We start from the raw sequence: 22028 nt of genomic DNA on the forward strand, positions 1-22028 counted from the left end.
GCAATCTCCAAAAACCATAGGCAAAATTCCATCATTCATCTGCAATCATTGCAGATATGACTTAAGATAAAGAGCAAATAAAAAAGAGAGACAGCGGACACCCCTGCCAGGTGCCCCGCTGAATCTTAAAAGATGGCGAGGATATCCCAGAATATACAAGCTTGGCACAAGGATTCCTATATATGAACTGCACCCATTTACAGAACCGATCACCAACCTCCAAAGCCCTCATCATAACCCACAGACAGTCCCAGGTGACATGGTCGAAAGCCTACTTAGCATCCAACAATATCATACCCAGCTTTTTTCCTGGCCTTTCTGCCACTTCAAAAGCGGCAATAGCCTTATTAATGTGGCTGGTGGTCTCCCTACAGGGAATGAAGCAGTGTTGCTGTTGAGACACTAAGCCTGAAAGAAGGGGAGCAAGCTGAATCATTAACATTTTACCAAAAAATCTTTTCATCATCATTGATCAGAGAAATGGGTCAGTTCGAACCCTTCTTGTCAATTGGTTTGCCCTTTTTCAAGAATATAGTGATATTTGGTCATATTCCAAGTACTGGGCACTTCTCCACCCTTATTGATACTCTGTATTACACTCAAAAGCAGGGGAACTATAATGTCTTTGAATACTTTACAAAATTCCATTGGAGTAGAGTCCTCCCCTGCAGCCTTACCTGACGGCAAAGCCACCAAAGAAGCCTCTATTTCCCCAGCGGTAGTATCTTTCTGAAGGGTCAACATATGAGATTCCGGTAAGCGTGGCAGCCTACTGCTTTCTATATATGCCTAGTGCCCTGCAGGCTCAAAATTTGAGATTGGCTATACAATTCCTCACAAAAGAGGAAAAAATGTTCTGCAATAGCCTGGGGATTAGTATGAACCAATCCATTGCTGTCTTTAATGTGCTCAATCAGACACTTAGCCCTTTTATCTGAAATTTGGGTTGTAAAAACTCATCCTACCTGTTTCCCATATTCATAATGGAAGGCCCTGTATTTAAGATAGCTAGAAGCTACCTTCTCCCTCATATTTTGCCTCAGGAGGGACCGTTTATTAATCAGTTGAAGATAAAGAGCACATTAGTCGGGCCCCCAGTGCTTATAGCGTTTCCAGTTGTCAGATTACCTGGTCAAGCTGTCTATCAATATTTAGTGAAGATAAACTGTACTGTAATACCCCTGATATAGCTGGATAGTAGGATGTAATGCCCTCCAAATGTCTGTCAGCCTGTTACGCCCTGAACGTCTCAGGATCGTTTAACAGACACGATAATGAGAACGCAACCACTTGTGAAGGTTTAGTTATTTTAATGAAGGCAAAAATAATACAAGGAATAAACAAAGGTTATAGTCACTGGAATCCTCCAGGCTAAATACGTTACCAGCCCACAGCACGGATGGTCCTAACCGTCCTCTGCATATACGCCGATCCCGGCGTATGCCAACAGAGGGCAGAAATGAAATGGCCGACAATGCCAATCGGTAGGCTGTGAGGGGCACGAAGAGTGTTGGGGAGAATCGAGGAGTCAGGGAAACACCCAGCCGGGGTCTCTACCTGAAGGGAGCAGCCGCTCAACCTCTTCCTCAGACTGCACCGGGACGCGGAGTCACCTCCTGGTGATGCGTCACCGATACCCCAATCACAAGCAAAGAAGACTGAACCGAGAGCAGCCGCTCGATCGATCCTGTGGACTTCCGAGTCTGTAACGCGGCAAACACCTCCTGGTGTGCGTTACAGCTGGCAGTCCCTGTATCTCTGGTCGGGCTGGGAGTTACGACTCCAACCAGCAAAAGCGCCACTGCGCTTTGACTCAGCCGAGTCAAAAAGCGAAGCTCAATGGTTATCCGGTAGAGCTTCCGGGTCCTTCACAGGTGACGATGGGGCAAGACACGGCCCAGGGAGTAACGACTCGACCTACCTCCGTTCTTGCCTTACTGGAGCACCACTCCGGAACACTGCTCTTCACTAAGCAGGTACGTCGGTGTAAACACAATATCCGACAGCGTTGTACCTCCCGGTTCCTCCCTTTATAGGGCGTGTTTTCCTTGAGTTATGTAACAGCTCTCCTGTTTACATAAGGGCGTGTTTGCCTTGAGTTATGTAACAGCTCTCCTGTTTACATAAGGGCGTGTTTTCCTTGAGTTATGTAACAGCTCTCCTGTTTACATAAGGGCGTGTTTTCCTTGAGTTATGTAACAGCTCTCCTGTTTACATAAGGGCGTGTTTTCCTTGAGTTATGTAACAGCTCTCCTGTTTACATAACCTCTCAACCGCTAAGCATCCTGGGAGATGTAGTCCGTTTTCGCTGGTTACCGTTTTCCTCCCCTCGCATGACAGGAATTCTTGACACAGCCCAAGCAGGCGGGCAAGTTCCTGTATAGATGCCCTAGGTCTAGCCATGCTGGGGGCAACCTTGATGATTAGTGGAATCACTACTATAATTCATCACACAATTGAAGTCTCCCATTAATAGCATCTCCCTAAGCGACTTCAGTAACTTGAGGCAAAGCATATCAAACATCCCAGGATCATCCACGTTTGGTCCATATATAGCACAAACAACATATTTCTGGCCCTATATTACTGGCTGCGTGATAACCCATCTATCCCACAGATCAGAGGCAATTTTCAGTACCTTAAGCTCTAAATCCTAAACTACTATAATAGCAACTCCCCCGTATGGAAACAGACTGAGAAGTGCTTATGATGGTATTGTAGCCCAATTGTGTAAGTAAAAGACTATCTTTATAAGCGAGGTGATTCTTTGTTAAAGACAGCAAATGCGGACTGTACATTTTGATCTCCTCCTGTACTAACTGTCGTATGTTGAATGAATTAAGGTCGGATACATTCCATCACATATACTTGAATCTAGTCATTTCAGAAAAATCCTCAAGAAAGAGCCATCCCATACCAGAGACCATCATCCACGTTTGCCCTATAAGCATCTATTCCAATTGTAATACTTACGAATATTAGAAGAATCATAGTTGCACCACTATTCGAAAAGGAGGCTAAGTCCTTTCTGATGGGTAAATTTCTCCCATAACATTCAATAGGGATTACTGAAATTCTTGAGAAATCTTCAGTCATCCCAGAAATCATCTTCACTCAGCTGTTCAAATAAGCTATTGTGAGCAGGACTACCGTACTCCTAATACCAGAACAAAGAATCTGTTCTCTTCTTAAATCAATCCACTGGCATGGATTGAGCTCTAATGGCTATCTTCAGCTAAGGGGTCACTCTTAGTCCCTCGGCTCCCAACAGCGATGTTGTCTATGGTCCGGTACCTCAACCAATCCACAATGATATTTGACTAAGCTAGCAATTCTATAACCAATGTAGATATCTAAGACCTCAAGAGTGGTTTTATTTTAAATGTAACTATGTTATGACTTGCTTTAGTATAATCTAATGATTCTATTATTCTTCATTTTATGTGGTTTGTATATAGGTAGGCACAAGCCAATGTTACTGGAATACGTATACATGTTCTCGACGCTATAGAATTATATTTCTGAGGATTTTAAAAGTGATTGAAATGTAAAGCGCTCTGACACCCACATTTTTGGGTCATGTTTGCGCTATGGAAAACACCAAATAAAATAAAATAAAAAATAAAACACTTGATCATTCTGACCTATTTCACCCAACACCCCCAGCACATCCATAGTAGATTTTACTGCAAATCCTTGTAGCACACCCCACCTAGACACACACTAACTCACCCAGCTGCTGGGACCCCCCTTGACCATCAAAGGAAATCCTCCCCCACCTTGAGGCTGTTGATAGACAAGACCGCCTTAAGAAATTAACTCCCCGTGCCCCCGAACACCCCCCAGCCACACTTACCACCCAAAACAAAAGAAAGAAGAATAAGTAAACAAAGTGAAACCCTAGCCAGGGAGAACCTGGCATAGCACTCTTATCTGTATGGTTATACCAACAAATGCAACATTATCAGCATCAAAGCAATAAAACAATAAAGAACTAGAGCATTAGTATGCCCAATCTACAGTGCCGATCCCTTCAATCTCGTAAGGACCAGTGCAGAGTCCTGTTCCGTAAAAACTGATCTGAGCCCGACCATTGTTAACAATCTGATGCCGAACCGAGCCACCTTCAGGGGGTCGATCAGCTGGTGTGATTTCTAGCGTCTGTCCATTGTGGATTTGCACTGATCTGAATAGACAAAGATAGACATTGAGTTGACCACCACGAGTGAAACTGGACAATCTTTTTTTTGTCCTATTACCTTTTTACTTCATTTTACTGTGAAACTGGACTTTATCTGGGTCAACAACATATACCATTCATAGACTGTTTTATTTTAAGTACCACTGGTTGCTGTTCTCATATTGTGTTTACATATAAAAACCAGGAATTATACCTAAAATCTTGTGCCCCTTTCCACATACTGAGTCTGATTAAATAAACTTTTTCCCTGAATAATTTTACTTATAATACCCTGACACCCTTTATCTTTTGTGTAAGATAGGTTTTTTCCAACACTTATTTTGATTTATTTATGACTCCTCTCCCTAGCCGCTTGTCAGAGGTCTCCCTACATCCCCACTAACGCTCTCTCAGACTTACCTGATATGTTGTCTATCACAATGACTGGTGACTAGATCACCCCATGGGAATTTCTTCTCACAGAATCTATGCACTTACTGTCGTTCTTATTAATTTCACCATAATACTTCTTCTAACATGGATTGGTAGTAGAATTTTTCACTTATAGATATGTTTATATTTATTGTATCTTCTGAGATGTCTTTTTATGCCCATGATTTTTTTCAGCTTTGAAAAGGCCCCAGGCCTGCGCACCGCTCCAGGGCAAAACGATTATTGCCATCAATTGAAAATTATAGAATACACTATTTTCTTATCATGAACTGGACATTCTCCATCTTCTTTACTTCTACAGAAAATGAAGAATGCAATTACCCCTGCATAAAATCATATGCGCTATTTTGTGGAACTCCATTTTGTGATTTGATATGTATAAGAACTACGAAAATACATTAGATATATGAACTCTTGAGAAAGGAATGTTCGACCAGGACTGTGGCATGATTTCAGGTTAACTGCGATGGAGAGTGGGTCAAATACGCCAAGCAGGCTTGTTCCATTCAAAGACATAGTCTGAAAATGGAAGACAAAATCCTCCACTGGGGAAAGGTTGCTGGTAGTAACCAATGAAAGATAGCTAAGAGTAGATTAGCTGGATAGTAGGTTAGCTGTTGGACGAGGTCCTGCTGAAGCCATTAGTGTCGGCAGGAAAAGCCATGAGCAGGAAAATTTCACTCCCAGGGAATTCTTTAATTAGCTAAATATTGTTTTGCCTTGGACTGGCTAAGATTTCTAAGTTTGGGCCTTTTTGGGGATCCAACCTCCAGGGGGACAAAATGGCAGGCTGAATCCAGCAGTGATTTCCAGGAGGCCATATACCTTCTCCCCAAAGACCAGAAACAGATTTGTTGCTGCAGAGAAGGTCCATGCAGGACAAGTCTGTTTCTTTAGCCCAGCGAAGTTGAGCCTTGGACTGATTGGCTCAGTTTGTTGGACTGGAAGTAAGCTTCTTAGAGATTGTAGGAAAAGTCCACTTAGAGACAGCCAATGGTCCCAGGACCTCAGGGATAATACCTAAGGGTCAGGACTCACTCCAGCAGAGTCCACCAGCATAGTCCAGCCCTGGTTCAGTTACAACTGGCTAAGTGGGCACTTCAGGAAAAAGGCCTCATGCAACTTGTTGTGTCCCTTTAGCCACAAAATAGTTTGGTCAACTGACCATTGGAGCTCCCCTCTTTACCCTGAGTACAAATAGGAGCATATCCAAATTCAGGTCTCTTCAGAGGTCTTAAACAACAGGTGTAGTTCTTCTTCTGTTCTATGGTCCAGACACTGTTTCAAGGAGAGTGCCTGTGGGCGCGACATATATTTTTGGCACTAACTAATGGATGCGGGTGAATCCTGGCTCCTCCCTAACCAATGGAGTAAAAGTTCCCACTTTTTCAGCAGAGTGTGTTTGTCCTACAGCAAACAGTCCCGCAGTGCACCTTACTTCTGAAATCCCAGATGAGGAAACTATTTTTTCCTTGTGCCGAGCCTGTGTGCCCGCCCAGACATGTGCCCTGGGAAATGAGTAGCCCCATTCATTGTGGTCATTGAAACTAGTTCTGAGATTTTCTGATATTAAGGGATGGACCAAGTCCACATTCATGATGTGAATGGCGAGAAAACAGCCCTCAAATTTGGTAGTTGTGCATGCCAACAGTTTTCTTCACTAGAGAAATATTTTGCACTGTTTACAGATGGGGAAATATACATGCTTATGAGTACTCCAGCGAATCACAGCCCTGAATTCGCTGGAGCACCTGCTACTGTCTTTTATACTGCAGCAAACCCTATTCAACAGCTCCTTGCAGAAGGGGTATCCTGACTCAAAGAGCCCTCATCGGCTACACCCTGCAGCTATGTGCTGCTGGAGATTTTCAACTTCCAAAAAAGAGACTAAGTCCAAATGTAGAAATCGTCACAGTGACTTTGTTGAACAAACAAACACAGCAATAAGACAATAGAGAAGTGACCAGTCAACCTATCGAAAAGGGCCTCCATTGTGCCGCAACATGCGTTGCTGGGTTTTTAGTAACTTTTTATCCGTTTAGGCTAGGAGCAAACATTTGTTTTGTATTTTTAATCTGCAGATCATGCAGCATTTTTTTTTTTTAAACAAACTTTATTGATTTTGATAAGTTGACACAAACACAGACGTATGAGGCTGCGGAGGTGTCAGCATACAAAAGAAAGGTCAATAGAAAAATCATAAATCACATTGGCGTGGTGCGATCCTACTCTTGCCAGATCCCTTCCTCCCGCCCTCTAAGGGTAAAAGCAAAGATAAAAGAGTAATTCTGAAAATGTGATATAAGCGACAAGCATTCGTTTCAACTAAATTGTTAAACTTAATGGTATTCTGATCCCTTACAGCTACTCCCCTCCCACCCCTCCCCCAAGGCATGTCACTCTCAATTCTTTTAAAGTGTTGTGGCGCAAACTCGCTGCATTAGAGCTTCAGTAGTAGTGCAATTGGATCAATGCAATAGGTAATTCACAATGAATGTGATGGCATGTTGCATACAGGTCGTAAGGTCTTTCACACCTGAGTAGGTTCAGAGGGATTATGCCTGGTTTCCCTCATCAGGAGCGTTACCAACAGAGTCCTCATCACTATCACTGTCCGGGATCTTCAAAAGCACCACTATCATGCAGCAAATTATGGATTATGTGGTGAATGCAGCAGACCCATATATATGCATACAATTCTGCTGTTGCAAGACTGCATAATTATAGAGCCCAGCCTACAGTACAAGAAAACAAACTATAATTTACCGCCACCAACAATGCATCCAGAAGCCTCAGAGTAATGTACAGTTTTCAGCAGGATTAGGATATAAAGATCATTCAGCACAAGAGATAAATCTGCAATGCATAGCCAAAAAATAAAAACCATAGTAGATCCCAATCCTCTCCCAAATTTGATCCAAATTTACAAAAGAAAAGCGTAGCTCTTGAACCTGAACAAACAGAACAAATACCTACAACTACTAACACAAGCAAAACGGATCAACTCTACAGAGACTCCTTCAGCTCACTCCCACAGTCAGTGTAAGTATAAAGACCTTAGATAATTTACTGGCATAAACGCCTATGACATATTTGACACGAAGACAGCATTTGTTGAAAAAAGGTAATTTCAGCACAGCAGCTTTCATTTGCAATGCCAAACTGCTAAAAAATACCCATCATAGACAGCGGCGATGACATCATGCAAAAAACATTTGTAACCACAATGCTTTCAACCATAAACTAGTCTTTTAAAAGTAAAACTATTAATACAGCCAATGCTTAGATTGGTTACAGTTGGACAAGTTATGTTTTGTAAAAATGACAAACATACCACTGTGTGCTTTGTTTCATTATTTTCTAGTGTCATATCCTGTGTTTTCGAGTTAAAGGTTTTTATTATGATGTATAATAGCAAAACAAACAATTGAACTATTGTTATTGCGTATAACACATTAACTCATACACACAACCACAGACAAATACTAAACATGGCTCTTAAAAGAAGAAACAGATCTTCCGTCTATTTCTATTATACGTTGCACGGTTATCATTTTGGAACCTCATGTTTAAAAGTAAAGCAAGGCCCTAACGTGCATTTAAATGTAAAACGTCTTCAAAACATAGTGTAAACTTTTTGTAATCCATAAATACTAAATTGATCACAAATAGATAATTATTGGAAAAACAAATGAGAAAACGAGCATTCCACAGAAAAGTACAGATTAAAACGTAGGTAAATTCAAAAGCTAAGTGCTCGTTGCAACCAGAGACATCAACCAACACGAGGAAATATAATAAACACAGTCACACAAATGTCAATTTAAACACAAAGGGCCTTATTTAGGTCTTGATGGGACTACCGTTGTCCCGCTGTGACGGTGATTCCAAGTACTCCGTCAAGCTGACCGTGGTCGCCCACCATATTTAGATGTTGAGGCAATAGGCAGTGAACAGCCGCAGCGGTGGTCTTCTCTGCTGGCTAACATAACATAACATAACAGGTGTATTTGTAAAGCGCACGATTACCCGAAGGTGTCTTGGCGCTGCTTAACAGATGTTTATTGTTACCCAACTCAATGGTACTCATTTTATCGACCTCAAATGGATGAAAGGCTGAGTGGACCCACCAGGATTTGAACCTGTGACCATGAGGTCAAACACAGGCCTCTGCAGTGGCTGCTTTAGTCCACTGAGCCACCAGACCTGGCTAACAGTACTCAGTCACTTCCAGGGCGGCGGGATTGCGTCGAGTCGATTTAGATGTTCCCGTTGTGCTGGCACTGTCCTGATAGCAAAAGACACACAATTGATGGACGGAATGCAAAACAAATCAAAACATTCACCCCCAGTAAAGAGATCTGGGTTAAATCCATCATTCTTTTGCTCACCATGCCACCCCAGTTTAGACCTGGCCAAATGCAAATCAGTCTTGACCCTGTGCCTCATGGGAACAGTCCAGCCAGAACTGCCAAACCAGGTCCTCCCTGGACCAGAAACAAGCATCCTAGGACTGGTTTCGGGGTTTCACTCCTCTTCAGCCAGGATAGCTTGATTCCAGTGGCACAGTGAGCCCAGGACCCACGTCTGGGCATACCTGGCGCACTTAGGGTGAGAAAGCAAAAGGCACACAATTGATGGACGGAATGCAGAACAAATCAAAACATTCACCCCCAGTCAATAGATCTGGGTTAAATCCATCATTCTTTTGCTCACCATGCCACCCCAGTTTAGACCTGGCCAAATGCAAATCAGTCTTGACCCTGTGCCTCATGGGAACAGTCCAGCCCGAACTGCCAAGCCGAGGAAGCAAAAGACACACAATTGATGGATGGAAGGCAAAACAAATCTAAACATTCACCCCCAGGTAATGCCCTGGGGGCAGAGCCCTTACAGACTGAGGCCATGGTGGTATGGAGACAGGTGAGTTCTACTTATCATTATGTAACTAGACATATATGTTGTGAATCTGACAATATTTATATGTAGGTGATGTATAATGCCATTCATTTCACATATAACATTGCACACAAACATACACACACTATTATATGTATACCCACGGTCAACACAAGCACCACACCCACAACCACCACCACCACCTAATACATTTTTTATGTGTCACTTCGTGTCTGTACATTTTACCACAACAAATTGCATATAAGTGCAATTTAAAATATTTCACAAGGCAAAAGATAATGTTAACACACGAATCATAGGGAGACAAGTGATACAAAAGCCTACCTTTGATTCCTGCGACACCGTCGTGGTCAAGTAGCAGCAGCACAGGAAGGACCTGGAAAATGGGCTTCAAGATGAAAACGGAAGTGGGAACCTGAAAAAAGATGAATTTTCACCTCTTCTTCTTCGTTTCCGCCAGTTTGGCATTGTCCCCACCACAGTTGCCTTGATGAAAAGGCATATCATAAAATCGTCTCTGCAGTATTCTTGGCGGGACTCCCTCCAACAGCCACTTCTGGCTATGATGCCGCCGATGTGGGAGTAAGATTCTGGTGATGTTGGCTGGACTCCGACGGTCTTCCCTCCACAGACCTGCCAGCATCTAAATACAACGGATGGACCGCCAAGTCGGCGGGCAGGAACAACATTGGAAAAGCGCCGGTGGGATCTAATTCGCCATGATCTAAATCAGGCTTAAGATTATTGGTAGTAATAGCAATACATGACATACATTAGAACCTAAAACCGACAACTCATACACCAATCACTTGCTAAGTCTACTGCAAACATAAACCTTAATACAACTACATTCAATATTGTAACATAGCAATGAATACAGAATTACACTGTTGTGACCTAGTGCTGTGGAATGCTAGCTGTGTGTATGTTGCTTCATGTCACTTGACAAAATTATATGTGCTCGCTATGAGATGTGTGATGATGTAATGATAGTCTTTTGGTGTATTTTAGGCTTCAACATCCTGTTAAAGTTACCCCTTTCTGCATTCCAAAAGTGATAACTGCATTGATAATCATTACTTAATACTGTATATATGTAATATGTATCCCAGAGTAGTTTACCAATTTTGACTTATAAACTTTAATTCATCAAGGAGAGAGTTACCTCAACTCCTGCCGTGTTTCAGTACTTATAATGAGACACAGCACATGGAATTTTTAACAGATACTTAAATTTGTTTATTCGCGTCTGCATTTTTTCAAAGATTTATGTAGAAACTATTGAAAGATTTGTCATATGCACCATTTATTTGCACGACATGTTGGTGGATGTTGTACCAGATAATTGTTTTGAATCGTAATCATAACTTTACTTAGCATATTTTTTAGTGAAGTTTAAAAGTGCAAAATACTACGGGCCAGAAGTGCGACCCTATTTTGCATGCACAAATGGGTTTATGACCCGTTTGTGCATGCAAAATGTCACAGGGCCATGTACAATTCCTAAATAGCGAGTCGCAATTTATTTGCGACTCGCTATTTAGGAATTGCGAGTCGCTATTAGGAAGGGGCGTTCCCTTCCTAATAGCGACCCCAAAGCCATGTATGAATGTTTTGCGACCGCAATTGCGGTCACAAAACACTTGCAAATTACCACCCTCTTAAAGAGAGTGGTAATGTACTCACAAACAGGAAGCCTTTGCAAATGCAGGGTCAAATATTTTTTAGGGGCAGGCAGTGGTCCAAGGGACCACTGCCTGCCCTTAAAAAATGAAACGAAAACGTTTCATTTTCTTTTTTTTTTTGATGCATCCCTTTTTCCTTTAAGGAAAATGGGCTGCATTTTTTTTTTTAAAAACCTGCTTTATTGAGAGCAGACCCAGACATGGTGGTCTGCTGAGCCCAGCAGGCCACCATCCCTGGGAGGGCCAGCCATTCCCAATGGGGTCGCAAATTGCAAGTGGCTCATTAATATTCATGAGCCTTGCATTTTGCGACCCGATTGGGAATTGTAATCAGTGTCTCTGACACTGTAGTACATTGTAAATTGCACCTCGCAATCGAGCGCAAATTGCGAGGCACAATTTACAAGGGTCGTACATCTGGCCCTACATGTTTATGTATGCAAACCACACATTCGGGGTTACCTGCCTTTAAATGGAAATATACTACTTCTTAGACAGAACTTTTTCAGCACCAAATATATTCTAACTGTTTGACTTATATTGAATGGTTTGAGGTAGACCAGTTGTACAATTAACAGTATGACTGTATTTGCTGAGAATTTAGGTTTGTTGAAAGCACATATTAGTTACTTATGGTCTCATTTAGCAGAAACAAGACTTCATGTCAAAAACATGAATGTCCTACTTGTTCTCCCGTGTTCCCCTGCCCCATTTAGAGTTTTTTTGTTAGGCTATGGATTTGATGAATCCTCTCTTTTTTGCACCACTGGGCATGCTAATTACTGATGAGTGGCTTGCTCTCATTTTAGCTGTCTCCCGTTGGTCCAAGACTTCCATGCTGTCACAAATGTGTGATTGATTACCAGTTCATGTAAAATAGGTTTACAGCTAAACATTCTTTGTATTATCATTGTTTCTCAGTAGAGTCTTTTTATGACTAATAGGCGTCTTCTCTCTCCTGTTTTATTCCAAAGATCCGCACAACAGGAAACCTCCAGCCGGTAACCTCGGAACAAGAGATAAGGCAGGTAAGTCGACTGTCCTTAATATTATAACTGAACCGTCACCATGACTCCTGGTGTACATGCATTTGGTAGTGCAAAGGGAGGGGTCAGGGAATGGTGCTCAAGAATAAAACTCTGATAAAGTTATGTTTAACCGTTCCTAAATGTGAGGCTGCACAGCTCGGGCTCCCCCTTTACTGTGCTCTTTGTACCCCGTGTACCAAGCTCCCACCATCCCCAGCCCCAAAAGCAGTCACACACCTGTGTTAGCCCCACAGCTCCAGGTACATGGCTGGGACTAATGGCAGACCGGCGAGGTTCCGTATGGTTTCTCCCCAGTGGCTTCTCCAGACTTCTCCCAGCTCGGCTCCCGGAACCCCAGGTGATTCCTCTGACAGAAGTCAGGTTGGGGTGGTCTCTGCAACTCCCTAGATTTCTGAAGATCTTCTGAGGTCTACCCGTGACGTGTGTTCTCCCTCAAACTCCAGATGTCGATTCAAATAACGATCCCCCCTTCAGAGCCAAGGGTGGATGGCTTAAAGAGACAGCACGTCTCCTGAGTTTGAGTTGCTGCTGAAGGGCCAAGGTAGGGGGTCGTCAGAACAAAGTAAACACAAGGAGATGATGGACGGAGCACTGAAACCTTTCACTCACCCCCAGTCACAGATCTGGGTTGAATCCATCATCGTTGTTTAGCTCACTACGCCACCCCAGTTCAAACCCAGCCATATGCAAATCAGTCTTGACCCTGTTCCTCATGGGAACAGTCCAGCCCGGACTGCCAAGCCAGGTCTTCCCTGGCCTGGAAACCAGCATCCTGGGACCAGTTTCGGGGTAACACACCTCATCAGCCAGACTAGCTTGAATCCAGAGGCAAAGTGAGCAAGGGACCCACATCTGTGCATACCCTGCCAAGTTAGGGCGAACAAAGTAAACACAAGGAGATGATTGACAGAATGCTTAAACTTTTCAGTCACTCACCCCCAGTCACAGATGTGGGTTGAATCCATCATTGTTTTTGAGCTCACTTCACCACCCCAGAACACTCCACCTCTTCACATATGCGCCCTATGACTGTATTGCATCGAAAGCCCCTGAAATGACCTTGACATGATGTGATCAATGGAGCCAACATCAGGGTCATGCTGGAAGGTCATGGCACTTAAATCACTGCAGAGGGGAATTACGTGAAGAGCAGAGTCTGTAGCCACAAGTGGCGATTGGGGAAGAATGTAGTGCTAAAGGCTGGGTCAAAGGGGTTGGTAGGAAAAGGTGGAGTCACTGGCGTAACAAAACTTACCCCTATGTTCTGGACCTAGTTAGGAGCTCTCAGGCTAGTGGCCCGCTGCCCGTGCACAGTGCCAGATGAGGCCCTCAGTGTTCAGGTGCCCCCCCTCACTGCAGGGGCTACTGTTACGCCACTGGATGGAGTGACAATGACAAGGAGATGCCTCATTGAAAAAGTGCCACCATAACAAAGGAAAAGCCAGAGTGCTGCAGGCAATTTGCTGTAGGTGTGATGGAGATTTTTTCTCCTAAACATCTGAAGCTTAGCAGATTGCCCATCAATGTATAAATCAAGCTCTTAGATTTCTAGCTTAACTTTGGACTATATTCTTTCTTAATGCTAGATTTTTGTGTTTGCCACAGTAAATGTGACAAATCTACAGCGTAACATTATATACTGTAATGATTAGTTTAGCTGCATTTATTGTGTTTAATTCATGAGTAAATTATATAATTTGCATGCAGTAGTTTTTATTTTCTCCTCCATGCAGCACAGTAGTGCATCACTGTAAAGGCTATTTCCCATAAAGCTAACCCACTTAGTCAGTACTGATGCTTCAAGATAATTTTTAATATTGTGATTTCTTGCTTTGCAAAGGCTGTAGTTACAGATGCTGTGAGGATGTCCTACAAATGCTGCTCAATCCCAACTGCAAGAAATCTCACACTCAACAGCAGGATATCTTGCAATCAACTCAAACTCTCCAACAGGGAACCATGTGAAAATAATCCAAAAAGCTATTTTAACAGTGTCACAAAAGTCCTCTATCCGAGGATATTGTGGACATAGCAAAAAAGGTATTCCACCAGAACTGCCAATCAAGTCTATCTTCAGAGTATCTTGTGAATTATTCAGAAAGAGTATCTTGCAACCCCACTCAACACTACTTTCTGGTTATCTTGCGACCACGCAATGGACTTGCTGAAAGGGTCGAGCTCTTCTACCTCCACCGGCTCATCACTACACATGTTCCATTCTTGTAGCCATTTTGATTTTCTGCACTGCTCACATACCAGTCAAGTCTACTCAGTTGTCGATGGCCCTTACCAGACTGAGGAGCTTTAATCAAGGCATTGTGTACATAGCATTAAAGTCTCAGAACTTTGAGAGCCAGAATCTTGCCCATCACTTCAGAACTTTGAGAGCCAGAATCTTGCCCATCACTCTGTGGTATGTGCACCACTTATGAGGTCCCAGCCTTTCCTCCAGAACACCACATTTATGCCCAAATTAGCAGTGGCACCAGTCAGTAGTTAAGCCTTTTGCCGCCCGCGGCGGCTGTAAGAGTAGGGTGGTGCCGGCGATCGATTCCTGCTTTTGCGGGGGGCGCCTCCACACCCTCCCGCCCACCCTCCGCCCTTTCTTGCTACACCACTGAATGGCACCTGATTGACGAAGCTGAGTACTTCCCAGAAGCCCTGAGTTCAAGCCATCCATCAGCCTCCGACTCACAAGTAGCTGAGACAACGGGTACACGTTTATCAGGGCTCCTAGCGGTTCAAGCCTTTGTGAACACCACAAGTTATGGGAGTGGCGCTGTATAAAGTGCCAGAAACGTGTTGGTTATATATTTTTCGTGCATTCTAGTGAGTGACCTGCAACGAAAAGTTAAAGTCAGCTGATGGTAGTATTTGCACTTTGGCATCTTTCTGAAACAAGGTTAAAATGCATTTATATAATGGAGATTGTATAAATCGGGAGTTCCACTGCTCGTATTACCATTTAAATAGACCTTAAAATATTAAGTGCACCATTGACAAAATTAAAATTGGAATATGTGGTTTGTTTTTGTTGATGTTGTGTTTACAGAGCATGTGTAATTAGAATTGGAATTAATGAAGTGTGTAGAGGGCATGGAAGAATACTGCCTGGTGTGAAAAGGGATTATTTTTAATTTATGATATATTGGCACTGTAGTTAATATGACTGGATGATGTTTTTATTATGAAGGTATTGTTTAAACACCAAGAGTGAGATATTTATAGGGAGGGGTGATGGGGTGGAACACTCATTTTCGTTTTATGGACTGGAGTTTTCCATGTTTATGTATGATTATGTTACTATTGTAAGTATAATTATATTTTTGTACTTTAATTAAAAAAATGTATGACATTAATCGGCCTAAGGCTCTTTGAAAGGTGTTCATGGTGTGTATGTTATTGGCACCCCGTGTTAATAAGTTTCCCTCTTGGGCCTCTGTATCCAAAGGTGGGGTGGCTGATCCATCACACTTAGTCAGCCCTTTACTTTGTACAGATTCTCACGGTACATAACTAACGATTTCATTGTTTAGATGACCACACCTTTAAGATCATGTATATTTTCGTTTTTGCATTTTACTCTTTTTGCAGCTTTTTGAACTTAATCGGGGAAAAAAAAGCAAAATACAATTTTTATCAAGGATTACTAATACGAAAAGCTGTCATATTGTGTTTTAAAGAAAGGAGCAAAGATGAAATGATGACACATTTTTATATTCTTCTTAATTACTACTGCAATATTTGCCATTTCTAGGATTTGTAAATCAGTGGTGATTTTATCACCCAATTTAACAAAACTTTATCAACCTTGGAAGGATAAAGGTCTCACTTTGCCTTGCACCATTCAATATTGCGATAGGCAGTAGCTAGTTCGGTTAATACAGCAAAGAGCAAGGCCGACAACCAATGTAGTATGCCAGTGTCAAGTGTCCATATTCACCATCGTTTGAAAATTAGTTTACGTCTCCTAAAGTCTTTTGACTTGGCCTGGGCGGTAAATTCCATTCCGCTCGCGGAATTTGGGTAATTTCGTGTTCCGCGGAGAACGCGGAATTGCCCAAAATTCTGCGTTCCGCGGCTACGCAGAATTTTTTGCAGTCTAAAAATGCGTGTTCCCACGATATTACCCCCAAGCACGCAAACAGCATTCGTGAACAGGATAAAAGCATCGCGAACAAGCAATTCCACGTGTTCGTGGAATTTCTGCGTGCTCGTGGAGATTTTTTACTGTTTCGCCGAGTTTTGCTTCGCGCAACTACGCAAATTCCGCCCAACCCTTACATGCTTACGCAGGAGAGAGATCTCATTTCAAAGTTATTTCACTTTAGGCAAGCACCATACATTACTCAGGAGCTACATAACTAGTAGATTGTTAATTATTAATTACAATTAGAGAAGAACTAAGAACAGCAAACCTTTCTTTCCAGCTTCTCATTCTCTTCAGTTGCAACTGCCAGCCTGCTGCTGGTGGCCTGCAATTTGTCAGCATCATACCCTGGAGCTGAGCAGAACGGAAACTGAACCCAAAGAAATAATACTTATCCCCCAATAGAAACACAAAGTGCACTCAAGGTGTTGGTTTGTGCGTTATGGGTGCGCACGTAAGAAGGCTCTTTGTTTTGAGGCTTCTCAGACTTATCTGTCTGGTTTTACCCATGAGTCGGTGGTTACCTTGTGTGAGGTGTCGGTCTGTGCGTTATGGGTGCGCACGTAAGAAGACCTTTGTTTTGAGGCTTCTCAGACTTATTTGTCTGGTTTTATCCATGAATTGGTGGTTACCTCGTGTGAGGTGTTGGTCTGTGCGTTATAGGTGTGCACGTAAGAAGATCCTTATTTGGAGGCTTCTCAGACTTACATGTCTGGTGGTATCCTGGAATGGGTTACTTTGTGTGAAGTGTTGGTCTGTGCGTCATGGATGCGCACGTGTGGAAACCTATTATCTTTTAGCTTTTTGATTGGCCTGTCAGGGGTTGTAAGATTACTCCTTTCAGGGTTATATTCTGAAGCTTCGTGTTATTCTTGAAGCTCTGTGACTTTTGGGTATGTGTGTCTTTCTATCATCGCACAATTTATTTATTTAGTCTTGTTGCATGAATGTACTTTGTTCTTGCATTTTACTATCTTCACAAGTTGCATGAAAGTACTTTGTTTTTGCATATTCCTAATCTTACAGATTGTATGAATGTACTTGGTTCTTGCATTTTACTATCTTCACAAATTGCATGAAAGTACATTGTTCTTGCATGTTCCTGTTTTCACAAATTTGATGAGGGGGGATGTGTTATAATCTAGGAAGGAAATGATGCATCCTCTCTGTTGCTGTCCTTGCCTTGCTGCTCAGTCTGTGTGATGTCATCGGAATGTTGAGTGTGTTTGAGTGGAAGCAAAGATCAGTTGGTGTGGATGGGCTGAGCAGCAGGGAGGCTGCTCCTGGTGGGGCATTGCTGGACAATGATTAAGGCCTAGCATGAACTTAATATGGATCCTAACTAAAGAATAAAGCTGTGATCCTGAACCACATCTCATGGACTACGCATCTTTCATTTATTTGTAACACACATCTTCCTATAAAACTCAAGGGTTAACACAATTAAATATAATACATCTCTTGCAAAAGCAGCAAAAGCAATATGCAACAAGATACACAAGAAATCACACACATCATCAAAGATGGTGAACTGAATATGGTACATTACATTATGAGACACCCAGCCAGGGCATGACACAATCACACAACAAGTTAAAAGAAAATGTTAAAGTGGCCACTCAGCATACATGCAACTTGTCCACCAACCTAACATTAAAAGACACATACGCCTTGAATGCTATATTGCAAACTTTGCTCAGTCTCAACTAAATAATACCTAGCACCCAACAAAAGGATGTTATAAGAAATTGGCTTGTTGGTTCACTGGGGTGTGAGCCCTGGTCAATCAGCAAACACAATCATTTTCAGGACCTGTGCTCAACCCCCTGGCAGCTTGGTATAGATCAGTCATACTTAACTTAGAGGCAATGTGTAAAGTATTTGTGCAACACTCAAACAGTAAGTGATTTAAAACACACTGAAAAAGGAGCCCATAACAGGATTAGAACAATAGAGCTTAATTTAATAAATAAAATATGACCAAACCAACAACAGTCCAATCAGTAGAACTGGAGATATTGAATTTTAACTTTTTAGAGTAAATAGCACCAAAAGGCGTAAAGCGCCAACTGTGGATATCTGGTCGTGCCAGACAAGAACAAAGTCAAAAGTTCAGCCCAACCACGATGAAACACAGGCTGGCTACAGGGACCTAGTTAGGCCCGCTGAATAAAAGTACCTTCAATCCTGGTTTCCAGAGTGTTGCATGGATCCTCATAGAAGATGTGTTGCACAGCCGAGGCGGTGTGTTGGTTTCGAGATTCAGCGAGGCTGCGATGTGAGGTCCTGTTGCATCAACATCGAGGGTCCCATCGACGGGGCATGCAATGCGAAGTCTGGTTTCGGGAATGCGTCGACCACTACAGGGCGATGTGTCAGTTTAGAGGAGCTGTGAGACTGCGATGTGGAGTCTGTCGTTGAGGGCACCGATGACAAGAGATGCGAGGACTTGCACCGAGGATGTGCTGTGCAGAGGTGATGCGGGCGGCGGTGCGAGTCTTTTGCAATGGGTCCAATTCACACAACAGCGGAGATGTGTCAATTCTGTTCAGGATTGCACTGCACACCAGAGGAGATGAGTAGGTTCTGCTAGATCCACAGGCTGGAAGAACACCTTAGGCCCACCTCCAAGGGTCCAGGACAGAGGTGTCACCACTTGGCAGGGTAGAGTCACAGATGGGAGAGTCCAGGTGCAAATGCAAGGTTGTTGGAAGCCTTTTATGTTCCTGAGATTTCAGATCAGGAGGCCAGCCAACTAGCCCTTGGTGTCACTCTGGGTTCAAGAGATACAGGTCCAGTCCTTCTCTCCCAGGCAAGAGGGCAGCAGGTCAGCACAACAAAGCAGGAGTCCAGCAGAGTACAGTCCTTCTTACTGGAAGAGTATCCACAGGTCCAGAAGCGTACTGAAGTGGTGGTGTCTGAGGCCCATATTTTATACCCTGGTGCTTTGGTTCTGGAAGGTGGGAGACGCTTCCAGACAATGGCTTTGAAGTGTAAAGAATTACCTTCCTTCCCTGCCTTGGCTCCAAGCTGGGCGGAGAGACAATGCAGGGTCGTAAGGACCTTTGTGTAGGGACAAGGCACAGCCTATTCAGGTCTAAGTGAGCCTGAGTCCAGCTACTCCCTCCCATCCTGCCTGGTGATGGCCCTTCCAGTCACACCTAAGCTCCCATTGTGGCTGTCCAGGAGGAATATACAAATCCTAACTGCCAACTACTCCCCAGAGACAGGCTACAGGCAAGAAAATGCCAACTTTCTAAAAGTGACATTTTTAGAATTGCAATTAAATATCCAACTTCACTATAAGTTAAGATTTAAAATTGTGGTTCCAGAGAGACCAAACATGAACTAATTATCTCTTCCTATTTGGAAATTTCACGTATAAAATGTTATAAGGCAAATCAAATGTTATCCTATTGGAGAGATGGGCCTTGCAGTAATTAAAAATGAATTTAAGAGTTTTTCACTACCAGGACATGTAAGACTTAAAAGTACATGTTCTACTCTTTAAATACATTGCAACCTGTCCTCTGGGCTGTCAAGGGCCCTTCCTAGGGGTGACATATGAATTAAAAAGGAAAGTTTGGTCCTGGCAAAAAGGTTTATTTGCCAGTTCGAAATGGCAGCTTAAAACTGCACACACAGGCTCTGCAATGGCAGGCCTGAGACGTTTAATGTGCTACTTAAGAAGGTGGCACAATCATTGCAGCAAGCTCACTAGTAGCATTTTACAGACCCCGGGCATAGAAAGTGCCACTTTACTGGGGACATATAAGTAAATTAAATATGGCAATTGGGAATAAGTCAGCATTGCCATGTTTAGAGGAGAGAACACAAACACTTCAACACTGGTTAGCAGTGTAAAGTGTACCGAGCCCTAATACCAGCAAAAACATAGTCAGAAAAAATAGAGGAGGAAGGAAAATGTTGGGGGGAAAGACCATCCTAAAGCTGACAGGTCAAACAGATGTCTTGAAACCCAACTCAACCTTTCCGCCGGGTTGCATTGTGATACAAATATATTTCAACAGAACTACTAGCATCCATCGAAAGGATATCTTGTGGCAATAGCATAACGGTCATTTCACCGCCAGCCCTGCTCAACCCCATTGTCAGCATATCCTGTAAACAATGTTAATGATGTCTCACACGTCCCCACTAACACCTGTGTTTCGTGTACCACATTGACATAAAGCCATCTGTAGCTCTCTCCTCCAATGCAAACTCACATCAGGGCAACGTTTGAAAACAATGAAACTGTTTACGGATTTTGTTAAGTCAGTGTACTTGCACTCACAGATCTGGAGCATCTCCAACCAGCATCTTGTTGCTTGGCAACAATGCAGCCAAATACATCATTAGAAATTTCTGATCAAACATAGAGATTATGCATCTCGATCTTACCACAATTGAGGGTTACGCAAGAGAACTTTTCCAGTTGCTCTCCCATTGATGAGTGAGTATCAAATGTCAGCACCCAGCACCATACAATGAGAAGCTCCCACTCTCGTTATCACAAAGTATTCCAAAAAGACCACATCACAACAACGCCCAGGGGAATATACCAACCAACTGCAATGTCACAAGCCAGAGCTAGCAGACTTTTTTGTCATTGATTGCAGCATGGTATTCCAAGTCTACATAAACTGCACTCCTTTGGCAGCAGATAACTTCATGCGACCAACCTAGACATCTTCTTTTCTGCCTTGCAGTTGGCACTCAGAACCCTTATGAATCTGACTCTCTACAGCAAAGGGCTCACCAAATAGGCGCCCATCCTTCTTTTTCTGTAAACGTAGTTTCTGCTGATAATCTCTATTATTTGGTGCTTCACTAAGCCACACAGTCTACAAAATCTGCTCTTGATCTTGGATTGACCTTGAGACCATCAGATTTGAAAGACAATAGAAAGACATCTAATATATCTGCCTCAGTCGCATTGCCTCTTCCCATAGTGCGACTGTTATTGCTGTGCTAGCTATTTGTAAGAGTATCTCACCAGATTGGAGGGGAGGGTGGAAAACATTTTTTTTTCTTTATCAGTCACAAATACGTGGTGCAAAGAACTTCCCACCAGGAGAATCAAATCTTCCTTCTGATCATCTCATTCTCCTCTGGCTCAACTTCCGGTCTTTTACTAGTGACACGCACAACAATCCAACTACAACATGAAACCTATACCCTGAACCAGAGAGAACACACAATAGATCAAGACGTACCACTTCTTATTATAACTTCATATACAAATAATATATTATGTAAATGATTTTGCATAAGGCTCTTGGAAATGTGTTCAACTTGTTTTATGTTTTCTATACTTCTCACAGTACGTATTGGAAGATGTTCACTTTCAGTGTATCTCAGAATATCATATGCAGAAATATCGTCTGATATAAATAGTGTGTTCTAAATATAATTTAAACAAAATATCATCCTTATGGGTGTAGATGTTCCTTCTATGTCAGACAATATGCTGACAGCAATATTCTTCTACCACGCATCACTTTCTTCATTTGGGTCATCCCTAATTATGGTTTATATATTTGCTTAGTATGTTTAATTATGTTTCTTTGCTGTTCCACACCCTAATG

At 42.7% G+C, this 22028-nt stretch overlaps 1 long non-coding RNA gene across 1 annotated transcript in view; it reads left to right on the forward strand.

Moving 5' to 3' along the window:
- LOC146867253 (uncharacterized) overlaps positions 1-22028 on the forward strand; it is a 476578-nt gene that overhangs the window by 21341 nt on the left and 433209 nt on the right. Inside the window, exon 2 of the long non-coding RNA XR_014966080.1 lies at positions 12213-12266. This is a non-coding gene — a long non-coding RNA (uncharacterized LOC146867253). The remainder of the gene's footprint in view (positions 1-12212; positions 12267-22028) is intronic.

Source organism: Triturus cristatus, chromosome 1_2, assembly GCF_964204655.1.
Source record: "Triturus cristatus chromosome 1_2, aTriCri1.1, whole genome shotgun sequence".
Classification (NCBI taxonomy): Eukaryota; Metazoa; Chordata; class Amphibia; order Caudata; family Salamandridae; genus Triturus; species Triturus cristatus.